General features: G+C 35.1%; 1 protein-coding gene across 2 annotated transcripts in view; it reads right to left on the bottom strand.

Moving 5' to 3' along the window:
- Positions 1-13,592, bottom strand: part of FDL (fused lobes) — a 110,125-nt gene extending 96,533 nt beyond the window's left edge. For both annotated transcript variants that reach the window (XM_028311115.1, XM_028311114.1), the window contains exon 1: positions 12,993-13,592. The gene's annotated coding sequence lies outside the window, so the exon portion shown is untranslated. The remainder of the gene's footprint in view (positions 1-12,992) is intronic.
- Positions 13,593-14,002: the final 410 nt, after the last annotated feature.

The following is a 14,002-nucleotide window of genomic DNA, read 5'->3' as shown; positions in this document are numbered from 1 at the left end:
ACGCCATAATGTTATCATAACGGATGACATACGTAAACATATATTGTGAACAACTATTACCGCTATTATTCGCCCGAACAAACAATCTTGTTTACGCTACCGCATGAGCCGCGTTTTGAAATTCAATTTAAAAATTGTTTGTGAATAGCAAGTTTACATGGCCTCGAAAAAATAGGGTTTGTTTTCCATTTGTACTTTTCTTTCAGCCGCTTTCATGATGTTTGTTGATACAGTTCGTAAATAGATTGGCTTTCAAAACAAGCGGATGATACCTCTTAATTAGGTAGTTGAAATGGCTTCTATAAAGCTTTCTTTTTTGTTTACTTACTCGTACTTGGGTTATTTATACCTACCTATAAATAACTTAAAAAGTTTTGTACGTCAGCTTATACTTTTAAATATACCTATCATTGGTCGCTTACATAGGTACCTAATCTACTATATAAAAATAAGTCGGGTTTTCCTCCCTGACGCTATAACTCCAGAACGCACGAACCGATTTCCACGGTTTTGCATTCGTTGGAAAGGTCTCGGGCTCCGTGAGGTTTATAGCAAAGAAAATTCGGGAAAAGGGGGTAAAACAGGATCCACGCGTACGAAGTCGCGGGCGGCCGCTAGTACATTATGCAATTCACATTTTCCATAGGTAGATAAGACTTATTAAAAGACGATTCAATCCCAACGAGTAGCAGCCTCCACTTTCTTTCAATTGTAATAGCAGCATATGCATAGGACATCGCCTCTATCAATATCTGTATTTTTTAACCTCAACGCGGAAGCCCTTGGCCGTGCATCACACCTGATGGAAATTCTTGGAAAAAATTAAGCAGTCATAGAACTAAGTATCTTGTGGGTGGACGTCCCTCGCTGCGTTTTCCGGTACGTGGCCTCCACTCCAGAATCTTGCTACCACATCGGACCGACGACCCATCGGTCTTGCTGGACCGACGACATCATAAAGGTATCAGGAAGGCCCTGGACGCAGGCCGCTACCAACCGGGTAACATGGAAAGCATAGGGGGAGGCCTATGTTCTGCAGTGGATGTCCTATGGCTGAGATGATGATGATGATGATGATGATGATGAGAGGTCTAAAATGCAGTCGATGCCAGACATCGGCGTAGGGAGAACAAGTCGATGCGTGATTAACGAATACAGAAGACGTCACATTTATACCAAATAAGACTCCTAACCATAACTTTATGTAAATTAAATGACACATCAAGTTTGCAGTTCCCACTTCACGAAGGAAGCAATGGCGTGAAGGAAATAAGCAAATTACGCGACGAATGGGCCAACGCCGACCTCAAAGTGTAACTCGGTTACAGGGGCACGAATGGGGCATAAAATTACAATAATAATTAAATATGTGTAGTAATCATTCGTTGGTGATTTTACAGCAAATAAAATGACTAAATTTAAATTTAAACTACGAGTTTATTTCCAGAGTAGGCGCAAGTTTTACAATTAATATCGAGAACATGTTTTGCATATATTGAAAAAGATTCCGTTTAAATAACTCAACACATAGGTTATATTATTATTATCGATAATATACTTTTGTAATAAGTAAAATGTGCGATTAAGATGATGGCAGATTAATCGGTCCCAGAAAAAGCAAATGCAGCTTAAAGTTTATGCAACAGATTTCCCCAAACGATAAAACCTTGATTGGCCTTTGAAGTCACTGGTAGCTAAGCATCTTCACGGATGAAGAGAAAAATCAGGCGGAACCTTTGATCTTAAGAGGACTGCGTGAACTGCGTCACCGCTCTGAAAGAAATGTGGTTTAGAATTTAGTATTAATTTTTTATGTGTTTATCAATTTACATACTTTATAGACTCGTTATTAGCGGTAAGTTACGTGTGCATTGTACACAATTTTAAGGATTCTCCATAATTTAATTTTAGGTCAATGGAATGGAATATTTTGAGAGGCTGAATTTTTTACTTGATGCGAAACGACTACGAGTATAACCTTGCAAGCCTTTTTCTAAAAAACAAACAATAAAGCAACTAACAATGCATCCGAAAAAAGAGCGCGTTTGTTTACTCATGTCGTCATGCTTTAACAATAGACACGGCACGGGCAAAGAAACCGTTATTAGGAAGTATTGATAATTGTAAGCTGTTATGTGAGAAAACTTATTGTTTCCGACTACAGGAACGTCGTCTATTGCATAAACAGATTTCCCGGTATTGTCTTATATTTTGTCCGAAATTTCGAGCCTATTGTCCGTATGGACAGCGCACTGGTATAGAAAATTGGCAATAAACGTCTCGGAGTAGTGATGTGACTCTACTAGGCCAAAAAGTGGGACAAAACCCGAAATAGCTTCAAAATTATATGGCTTGTAAATTTTCCCATTACAGCAAATTAATGAAACTTATGTCATAATTCAACTAACATGTAAACCTCTTCTATTTCTGAAAACTACATTAAAATTCGTTGAGTGGTTCGAAAGATCTTAGGGCACAAATAGCGAGAGTGACTTTGTTTGATACTATGTAAAAAAAAGATACAGAGCAGTTACTTCCAGACGTTTCTGTAAGATTTAGGTCATAATCCTACGGAAATTTTCTAAAATTAAAATCAAAATTAAATTACGTTTAAAGTAATTTACCGCTGTCCCATCCGCTGTGTCCCATTCAATCCGGGACAGTAAAAGCCCGTATCTTGGTCGCACTAGCCTGGCCGGTACTGTCCCCTGTCCGCCTGCAGGCTGGCTCGAGGTTGTACCGAAGTATGCTGGGACCAAGTCGGCCGGCAGTGTACTAGGATAGTCCATTATTGAATTTGTGTACCACAGTCGCCTTGTAGGTAGAGGACAGATTTGAGAGCTCAATTAGGGGATTAAACGCTTAACCTACCTAAAAAACTTAAATATTTTTTAACGAAACTGAAAAAATTTAAATAAATTTATTTATTATTATTATTAAACTGAAAACTATTTTTTGCTTAGCCCAAAGGTAAACAGGCAGAGAATGCCCAATGGCATTAAGTTTGCCTTGTGTACCAATTATAATATGCCATTAAAGCTTAAATAAATAAGAAATCTTAAAAGGCACGCACTAAATTTCAATTGAACTAAAATTAATTAAATGTAGAGTAATAAAAATAAACTGACCATAAACAAAGATTGAACGCTATGATAGTCTAAAAAACTGCTGACGTAGTCAAATAAGTAAGCAAGAAACTTTATTCGTGGTTTCAGGAAATACAAAAACTTTGGAGATGGCGCTGAGAGTCAACTTGGAAGAGATAGTGTTTCGGGTCAAACAGTTCTTTGGAATTTGAAATTAAAAACATCGATAGTATATTAAAACCAAGCTTATTTTCACATGTACTCTTGCGCTGTCACATTTTTGTAGTAAAAAAACTTTTTTTTTATGGGACAAGAGGCAAACGAGCAGACGGATCACCTGATGGTAAATGATTTCCGTCGCCCATGGACACCTACAGGCCCGCATCCTACAAGTAAATAGAAGGTTACAGTGTCAAGCTTGAACTGCCCTCTATTACAAGCGATTTAACAGGAATCGACATGAGTGGGTATAGGTAGACCAAAATGTAGTTAATTAACATCAATCCGATGAACGAACTTTACCCAGAGTTGTGAAGCAGGAAACAGACCAGCATCTTGCTCTACTTAGGTATCTCTGTTAATTACTCATTATAAGTTCGAGCAATTGAGAATGTTACTAGGTATGCAAAATCACTTAAAACCTATGTTACAGTTAAGCTTTTACATTTACAAATACATTAGTTTTTATTTCATTCAAAAATACCCAGTAGTTATGATTTTATAGGCATTCAAAGTTCGCTTAAATATTGAGTCCCGCCGACGGTCACGTGACCCCGCGTGACGTACATTCACAGTGTCCGCTCACTAGAAAACGGATATAAACATACTTAAATACATTTTTTTTTGTAAATACAAACTTATTATACATATTAACACCCAGACCCATCACAGAAATTAAAATTGAACCTAACCCAAACTTGATGCGATTGTGTCGTTTTATTGCGAATTACCTTCCAGCTCCATCATTAGACCCTGATTACTATATAGAATTAAAATACTCATCAATACAAAACGAACGAGCCCAAACTCGATGCATTTAAGTCGTTTTATTATAGAGTTCCTATGGCCACCTTCCAGCTCCATCATCAGATCAGCTCCATGTCATCATAATATTGCACGGTCATCCAAATCACATGTGTTTGCGAAATTTCAGCTTAATCGGTTGCCTGGAAGTGGGTCTTAATTCAGCTTGCAAGATTCCACCCATACAAATATGAGCCAGTCACTGTAATATGACGTCACGCGCATAAAATGGCGGGCCGGCCGCCGCCCGCACTTTTAAAATTCAATATCTTGGAAACTAATTGACGTATCAAAATAATTCTTTCACGTGTATTTTTTATTTTTAACAGAGAATACAGAAAGCTAAAAAACAAAATTAGTGAACATTCTTCATTAACTAAGGGCCGCCATTTTGAGGATCCTTTCCTGATTTTTACTATGAATTTATAGATTACTAGCTGACTCAGCGAACTTCGTTCCGACTATGTTTATCAGAAATTATGTATGACTAGCGGCCGCCCGCGACTTCGTACGCGTGAATCCCGTTTTTCCCGCTAATTCCCGTTCCCGTGGGAATTTCGGGAATTCCTTTCTTAGTGCACCTCTACGGTACCTAAGCTACGTCCCTTCCAAATTTCAAGTGCCTACGTTTAGCCGTTTAGGCTGTGCGTTGATCTGTCAGTCAGTCAGTCAGTTTCTCCTTTTATATATTTAGATTTAATTGAGATTTTTTTTTTCAAATCAGGCCAGTAGAATCGGAGCCCATTCAATACAAACAAATAATCAAATCTTTCCCTCTTTACAATATTAGTGTAGACAATATGGCAGGCTTGATATTTATGCGATATTAGCCAGTAATTTCAATTCTACAAACAAACGATAGTCACGGTCAAATCGCTAAAATATCGTTATTTCGCTACCACAACCGAACACGAAGAATCGCCAAAACGAAATGCATTAGTTGTCGCTACGTGTTAGCTATTTTGGTATTTGCGCTTGCTATCACTTGCTATTATCGTATTTTCAGTCTTACCACAGATTAGGCAACGTTTAAAGAAGAGTTAAAATAACAAAGTGTATATTAACTAAGTACGGGAACCATAAAATGGTTGTAAATACCTACCATGTTACCTTTAATGACCAATATCTTAAGTGTTTGAGTAGGTACAGGTTAACGACATTCAGTATCCGAGAGAGCATTCACCTGAAAAATGGGGTAAAAATAAGTTAAGTGACAGCCCTGAGCTATTTGGGTTTCTTGAATTAAGCTAACTAGTCACATTTAGCGAGTAAGTCACTGATCACTCCAAGTTTGTATCTGAATCATTGGATAACTTAGTATTTAGGAGAGATGGATGGCTTCCCGTCACTACGATACCTAAAGTATCTCCAAATGTAGCTTTTGAAGACAAACTTTATGGTGATCTGTGTGCTTACCATGAGTTGACGTTAGGTGTGCTCGCTAGCGACTACGTATAAAAATGACATTAATTGTATGACATATTGTGCAGCGCCCCTAGCGGCTACTTTCAAGAAACAAAATATTCATAGAGATTTTTGACGTACTCGCTAGCGAGCACACCTAACGTAAACTCATGGTAGGTGCACAGTGCTTTTAACGTCAAAACAAGTCACGTTTTATAGGTAATTATAGTTATTCCTCAAGGAAGTAGGTACATAATACAAGAACGAATAATTAGACTACTATTCTCAGACGTTGTTATCAGAGATTTCCTACCTAATCCTTACTTTTATTCTTTTTTTGTCTTTTCAGCTTATTTTTTAAAATTGAAGGAATTTTATGTTGCCAATGTTCTTAATTAATGTCTTATTCTTTTTTTTCCGGCAATGTATTTTCTTAAAAGAATAAATTACTTATGACTTATTTATTTAGCTCGTCTAATAAAAATATTCTCATTCACCAATATTACCGCCATGCTTTATTATATTTGATTAACGTATTTGCCAGTCTGATGAGCGGATATTGGAGTGGTGATAAAATGAGAAATTAATATCGTCGGGATTCTGTCACTGTATGAAATACCAATAAAGTAATCTTTATTTTAATAATCATCAATAACGGAAAAAAAAGAATTGAAAGCATTAGAACTATTTTCGACTTCTACCCGGATGGAGTATTGGAGTCGCGGGCAAAAGAATATTCAAATAAAAAACATTGCCAATTGATATTTAACTAACGCAATAAATAACCTCGTAATTAAACTTATAATAAACTAGCTTTCCGCCCGCGGCTTCGCCCGCGTGGAATTTTGTCTGTCACAGAAAAACTTTATCGCGCGCGTCCCTGTTTCAAAAACCGGGATAAAAACTATCCTATGTTCTTTCCCGGGACTCAAACTATCTCTATGCCAAATTTCATCAAAATCGGTTGCGAGGTTTAAGCGGGAAAGCGTAACAGACAGACAGACAGACAGACAGACAGAGTTACTTTCGCATTTATAATATTATATAGTTGGGATTAGCGAGAAACTTAAAGTAATTACACCCAATCACATTAACATAAGTTGATCAATATAATTCAGGTTAAAAGTAAAATAACAATATCAATTGAATAATGAAAATGGTTATAGGTACAGTCGCGGAATGAAAAGGTTCGTCACCTTAGTGTCGGTTTTCGCTTGCACTAGGTACCTACTGTAAGAGTCAAACCTGCCAACATAACAGTGCAAGAAACAGTGCTGCTAACATTTAAATAAATATGACGTTTCCTAAAGAATAAGGTTTTGCTTGTTTAATTTTCTATCCCATGCAATGTTACAAAATGTAGTTTTTTTTTTATTTAATAGAAATAATAATGGCAGGTTGAACCGACAAGAAGGTTTTAGTTTGTCAATCATAATAATCTTGACAAGATAAATCGTCAAACAACTTTGATCTGAATAATTTTTAACTTTACTGACGAACAGTTAAAGATTATTTTCTCTAACTCGAGATTATTCTGTAACATAGTTTCAAAAGGTAATATGTGCTCGCGATTCGTTGAAGGAATCAATTTGAAAACTGACGAACCTTTTCATTCCGTGACTGTACATAACGTGAGAAATTATCTTCGCAAAAGACTGAATGAATTACAGGATTAAAAAAAATATTATAAACTACCTATTCTGGTAAAGGTAAGCCTATAGACGTCCAACTTTGGTCTCATCAAATCATTTTTGTTGTATTATGTAAATTGGAATATGCATATTCCTTTAGCACAGCGTGCATTAAAATACCTTACTTGAGAGTTGCCAGACCTTGATTATTCAAATACTTGCAGACGCTTCGGGGTAAAGGCGATTATGAACTTCCCACTAAGTGTATCGCTTACATTTTGGGTCTAAAACAAAGTGTGACAGTGTTTAAACACACGCGTTTGAAGGTGTTGCCATGTGTGAAAATATTCGACGAGATTACAAAGTTATTTTATGACTTGATTGATGCAGAGATGCTGTGAGAGTAAGAAAAAGCATGGTGCGGAAAAGTTTGTCGACATTCCACCAGCTCGCACTAAACGTTTCGATAACTCTCTTATAATGCGAACAGTTAGGAACTGGATTTCGCTGTATCTGTTTATTGCCATAGTTTTTACTAATAGTTGTATATAATATTGTCCATAAATACTAGTTCCTTTCTACTTTATGTAGAGTCGTCTGCGGCGCAGCTTAAGTGTCCTAAATGTCTCTCTTAAAAGCATTTTGAGCGGACAGTTGCAAGGAAAGGCTAATTTATAACGCGAATGTGTTTTAGAGAATGTTTTTTAAGTATAAAATAATGCTGCCGCAAGGAGGGGCTGGCCGCCGCAAGCGTCAAGGCACACTATATCCTCATTACGCGAATTAGCGACTTTCTACCTGAAAGTTACTAATTACCTACCCATTCTTAAAACACTTTTTATTTAAATTAATCTGTAAATATTCGTGTGTTTATGAATAATATTTTCATGATTACCACTGAAACACTGTTTTTACAGTCGATTTTTTCGTGTCCTATTACCACTTCACTGACTGTTCACTGATTAACTGGCAAATTACTTAATCAATCAATTGGAAATAGTGTACCCTAACGTTTCCAATTACATTGATGTATGTGAAACAATTAACATCATTCATTTCATTATTACTTGAGAAACTGAAAACAAAATAAGCAAACATAGAATACGCTAATCGGGGGGACTACGAGTAAAAAAATAATTTATTGTGGGGGACAAAAGCACCAAGGGACCACTAGATTTTCCCCTGGTTTTCGCTAGTCATAATAAAGAAATTAAAAATCTTTCATTTCAAATACAAGTTCCACATTTTCGAATTGTCACTAATGGGTAATTGTTAAGTAATTACCGTGTCATAAGATGAAGTGACCGTATCTAATTAACCCTCGTGAGTGATATGATCTCTTTACAACTTGAACCAATTGGTTATTGAGGCGACTTTTGTCAACCTTTTTGTTATTTTTATGACTTGTATTGATAGACTTCTAGCTCATAGGTAGGTAGGTACACTTATGTATTTTTTATGGGTTTATATTAAACTTGGATACTGATACTTAAGCATACTTTTAAGTTTATCAAGGTAAAGGTAAAACCAAGTAACATTTAGATAAGTTTCTATTTTTTATTTTTAACTTCGATTTCTTTACAATATGTGAGCTTTTTTACATTATGTATTTTCCCTTGCGACGTCGGAATAAATTAATTAGGTACCTATTGCCTGATTTTATTTTTAGCAGGAAAACAAAGCAGGAACATATTATTTATCAAGAATGTACTTTGGGCATGTAAGCGCCATCTGGAGTAACTAAGTGGATACGCAAAAGCTCCCAAGCTCTGCAAAGTTCTAAAGCGTCGCTTCTTGGTTTAACTATTTGTAGAGACAAAACAGAGATGGCGCTCTGCAAAATTATTATTTTTTTCAGTCGCAAAGCAAAGGCTATAGCAATCCTTCAAGTACAATCGCCAGCACTTCATCATTTTAGCCATAGTAACATTGATTTCCTTATTATAATAACATTATTTTGATAAGTAGCGGAAAACCATAAAATGATTTAAATAATGGGTATTTTTGATGACCATTGTTTAATGTAACCCACTTTTTATTTATTTATTTATTAATATTTAGGTACCCTAATTAAATTTTTAAGCTAAATTAATTTATTATTCTCTCTACAAAATATGACTGTCTTTCAAGTTTCAACTTCAATTGCAAAGTGAAGTTTGTTTTCAAATCTTGCTAATGTTTATATAATCTACGAGAGCGAGAATAGTCGAGTCCTACAATGCATGGACTAGAATAAAAAAACTTTTTTTTATATCTTTGAAGGTGTTCCTAATCAAAGTAATTTCATTTGTGTGTGTGTTATCAGTGGTTGAAATTTCGTCGCACTCGATACTGAATAGAGTGAATACTGACTGATTGGTAATCAAAATGTCACGGTCAAGGCCCGTTTATTATCGCACGGTTGCTTACATAAAAATAATGAAAGAAACAAGCTCATTATCATGTTTATTGGTTAGAACTGTACCTACGTAGTTACGAGATCAAAAGAGGTCGCCATAAGCCTAGGCGCAAACCACCAACTTTTAGTTGGCCGATAGTTGGGCCCGATTTGAATTTGTATGAAGAATCGGCCGATACCAAATCGGTGTAATGTACGCACTTTCATACAATGTCCTTAACTGATTAACAGCCCGACCTAACTATCGGCCAACTAAAAATCAGTGGTCTGAGCCTAGGCTAATGCACTCCAAAATTGGCTAGGTTTCGAAGTCGATGCGACTAGTTAGTTTTCAATTGCCTTTCACTAACGATTATAAGCCAACGTCCTCGCGATTGGGAAACATATTGTACACAATGACTGTGACAGACATTGCGCAACTTCTTTCCAAGGAATTTTCTAAAATATGTTGGATTTATAACATAAAAAGCTGTCTTTATAAATCCGTAACTAAACTGTTTGTAAAAGTGCAAGCGATGCATGTAAAAGCAAAGCGTGAAATGATCGAGTAGAACGTAAGACTGCATCGTGCTTTCCATCAAAGCTATGTGAGGACAAGGACAATGGAAATAATAAAAGGTTCATCCTTTTTTCTTCAGGAGTTGCTGCTAAACGCTTTTTATAGAACACGACATTCGACAGTCAGACACACATCGAAATGCAGATTATTTGATCAAATGTAAATTATGTAGGTAGGTAGGTACCTACGTCTTATCTTAATGTAATATTCTGTGACGTAAGTTAATTTCAAACGGAAAATCCATTTCAAATCTTATCGAAAACTTACGGTACAGATTAAATCAATTTCATTCATCAAAACGTGAAGTGCCATAATGCTCTGCTATTTTTTTTTTAGAATTGATTATTTTTGTGCCATATTATGCACAGGTCAGTTTCAATCAGGGTTCGAAAATATCCGATATTTATTATAAATATCAAAATATCGGATATTTATGATATATATCCGATATATATCAACTTTGATATATATCAATTTTGTATGAAAGCCATACTATTATTTTATTGTATTATTCATGAATACTATTGCATAAGTGTTACATAAACATGTTTTTAAAACTTAAAATCAGACAAATAAAGCAAAAACATAAAATTTCTTTTAAATACGGCAAAATCAACTAAAAAAATAAAAATCTTATGTCAAAAGTACAAATACAGTAACAAATTTTAAAAGTTGATATACCTATATCATAAAAACCGGCTTGATATATATCCCTTGATATATATCCTCGAACCCTGGTTTCAATCATACATAGGTTTTTTTTAAAACTCTTAAAATTCAATTAACACACTAACAATAAGTTACCCATCACTAAGTAGGGAAGCCAATGTATTTAAAACAGCAATCCTCCAGGACTATCTGAAGGGTTGTCTGGAGGAGATCGTTTTATAGTGATAAGACCGCCTAAATTGTGCCTTACTTCGTAACCATTTCATATCATCTTAATTCCTACGTAGTATTTATCACGTAAAAAATCGATTAGTGACATAATAAATTATCGATAAATGTTCGAATTTCTCGTCACGCCTCCATTAATGCCTTGATAATAAGAAAATACAATCGTTATCTAGCAAAACAAAACAAACGGTAGCTCTGAAACTATCGAATGAACAAGCAGTAGTGATAATAAAGTCACATGGCAATCAGCAATCAAACGGTGTACCCATACGACTAGTAATAAAATACAGTCGCAGCATAGCATCTGGTTTCATTATGAAACGTCAACGAGTAATCGACCCGCGTCGAGTAACGTCAACAAAATAGGTTAGCGTGTGAACTGTGTGCAGGAAGGCGCGCAGGGCGCTGGTATCTCCTGCCTCCGCGCGAGAGATAGCCTCTTCCTGAGCCACTACCTACTAAACAAAACATAATCTACTCTATTATTTTAACATTCCAAAATTTTACTATTGAATTTGTTGTATCCACAATGGTAAGTTGTCATCCGGGACTACTAAGCCTTCACTAGAAGCCAAACTGTAGATCCTGGCTATACAAAAACATTACTCAAACTCCAGCATTAGACCTCGAATTTTAATATTTTGATGACTGCAGATTTGAATCGATTCTTAGGTGTCATTTCATAGTTTATAGGCTTAAGATTATGAGTCAAATAGATTACAGTTAGAGTCTAGAGAGAATATGGCAGGCAATATACCATATATTGCAGAATAGAACCCTAGTTACATTTGTGGTACAATGAGATTATTTGACACAAATAAAATGTTGTTGTTATCAAAACTTAAATCTCCAATCACTTAGAGTTACTTTTAATCATAGTTTATACGTTTATTCATAGTTTTTTTATGTCAAAATATTTAAGTTTGGATATGAATTAAACTTCGAACAAAAAAAAACATCTTTGATTAAAGTTTCATGCATCTTCGTCTTAAAGCTAATTTTAATTATTTATCTTCAAAACTATTAAAAAATAATTGAATAAACAAATAAATGAGTTAATTTCATACACCATTTCAGGGTTTTATTTGGTTTTAATATGGATACCCTTCAATATTATAGCACAATATCATAGTTTGCTCTTATGTTCAGCAGTTTGTAAGGTCCTATATTAAACGGACCAAACGGACAAAAGTAAAAAAAGTAATGGTACGCAAAATAGAAACAAGTACAGATTTTAAGATGTTTTATTTATTAGGCAAGTTAATTACCATACATTAGTATGTTAACAGTTACAATGCCTTTAATTACAAACAGGTAGTTATCGGTGATAAGCTACTTTTATGGTCCGTGTTAAAAATAATGGTTATCGGCAAAGAACAATTTCTTTATGGTTGTTAGCAATCAATATATGATTTGAAGTCGTTCAACTTTTATTGCTTTTTTTATTACTATTTTAAAATTATTGGAATAAATATTCCTACAATTTTGTACTTAAATAATATGCCACTGAAATACATGTCTGAATTAAAAACTTATAGAGGTAGAAAGTTTATAATAAAAGTTTAGTTTTTCTTCAATTAATTTTGTGCTCACCAGTGAATACAGGAACTATTTTTAAGTAAGTAACTAATTACAGTACATTTTGTTTTGGCATGTAATAATTGGTATCAGTTCAGGATGCTGATGGAATCCGATAAGGTAGGGAATAAGTAGTTCGGATGTAGGACGTTTTCTAGGTTTCAATCTCATTATTCAGGATTCACAGGAAACGGTGCAAGTAGGCGATCATTTTGGATAACCAAAAACTCAATTTTGGAGTCAATTAGGTATATCTTGGTATTAGGATATGATGAAGGAACCTGAAACAGAGGATGGATACAAAGTATTTCCAGGTAAGGTTTAGGTTAAGATGGACGTAGGATTTTGTTAAATTAAGTACCCAATTCAAGGCGGAAGAGACAAGTAGGAACTCAATTTTAAAACAATGTACTTACCACAGAAGTGAAGCAGACGTATCCTCGTTTAGCCAATTCAAAGTGGCAGTAAATAACGCACAAAGCACCCACACAAATCCACTGATTGTCTGGACTCGTAATAACAAAATTACTAATATTATTTATCAAAACAAGATCCCACTGTCACTAAGTCGGGTTACGATTCATACACTGTTATTTAATTTCAACATTTATCTCTTTTTATCATCACTAACTTCCGTCACTGAAGCTGCTGGTTTAATTGAACTTTAATCAATCCGTCATACGAGTCCTTTTAATTTAAATTTTCGTTTTTTTACCGATTCTATCAAAACAACAATGACGTTTGACAGAAACAGGTTAACCTCACGCTCACTCGCATCAAAAAATCCTTCACGATTTAGAAGAGAAAGCTTTGATTTATATAAAAATATATCTGTAACACTTTGTGTTTCACACTTTATTTAAAATAATTTAAACTTGCTTAAAATCACGATATATTGGAGTTATCCAACACAAATTATGCGCACGCAAAAGACTTTTCCCGGGAGAAGAATCGGGTATGAGCAAGCGAGATGGCGAGACAACCGTACCAAGCGGCGACGACGACGGGTTGACTGCTCGCAAAAAAAGGCGACAGAGACAGACAAAACGAATGAACGAATGAACTGATTGTTGAAGGCGCGGTCAGTACTTTTGATGATGATGTTATTGTTTGAGTTGTTTGGTCAGTAAGTTAAACATTATTAAAAAGGTACGGCTACTTATTGTAGGTATGTTTAATAAGTAAGTTATTTACCTATAATATTCTTTATTAACCCTCCCAACGCTACAAACAACTCAACAGCTGATGAATTTTGAATGTAAAAAGTTAACAGTGCGAACTCATTCGATTTTCTGTAAATAATAAACTGTCTGCAAAAGTCGGGATCCAGAATTTTTGGGTTCATTAATGAAGAAATTATTTTAAAATTAGGTCACACTTGTTTCAATTTCCCTCGTGGACTATCTGCATATTAATTACCTATTCA

Source organism: Ostrinia furnacalis, unplaced genomic scaffold (assembly GCF_004193835.3).
Source record: "Ostrinia furnacalis isolate ACB-3 unplaced genomic scaffold, ASM419383v2 OfSCF3206, whole genome shotgun sequence".
NCBI lineage: Eukaryota > Metazoa > Arthropoda > Insecta > Lepidoptera > Crambidae > Ostrinia > Ostrinia furnacalis.
Note: the sequence above shows the minus strand (reverse complement) of the source record. Positions and strands in the feature narration are given on the sequence as shown.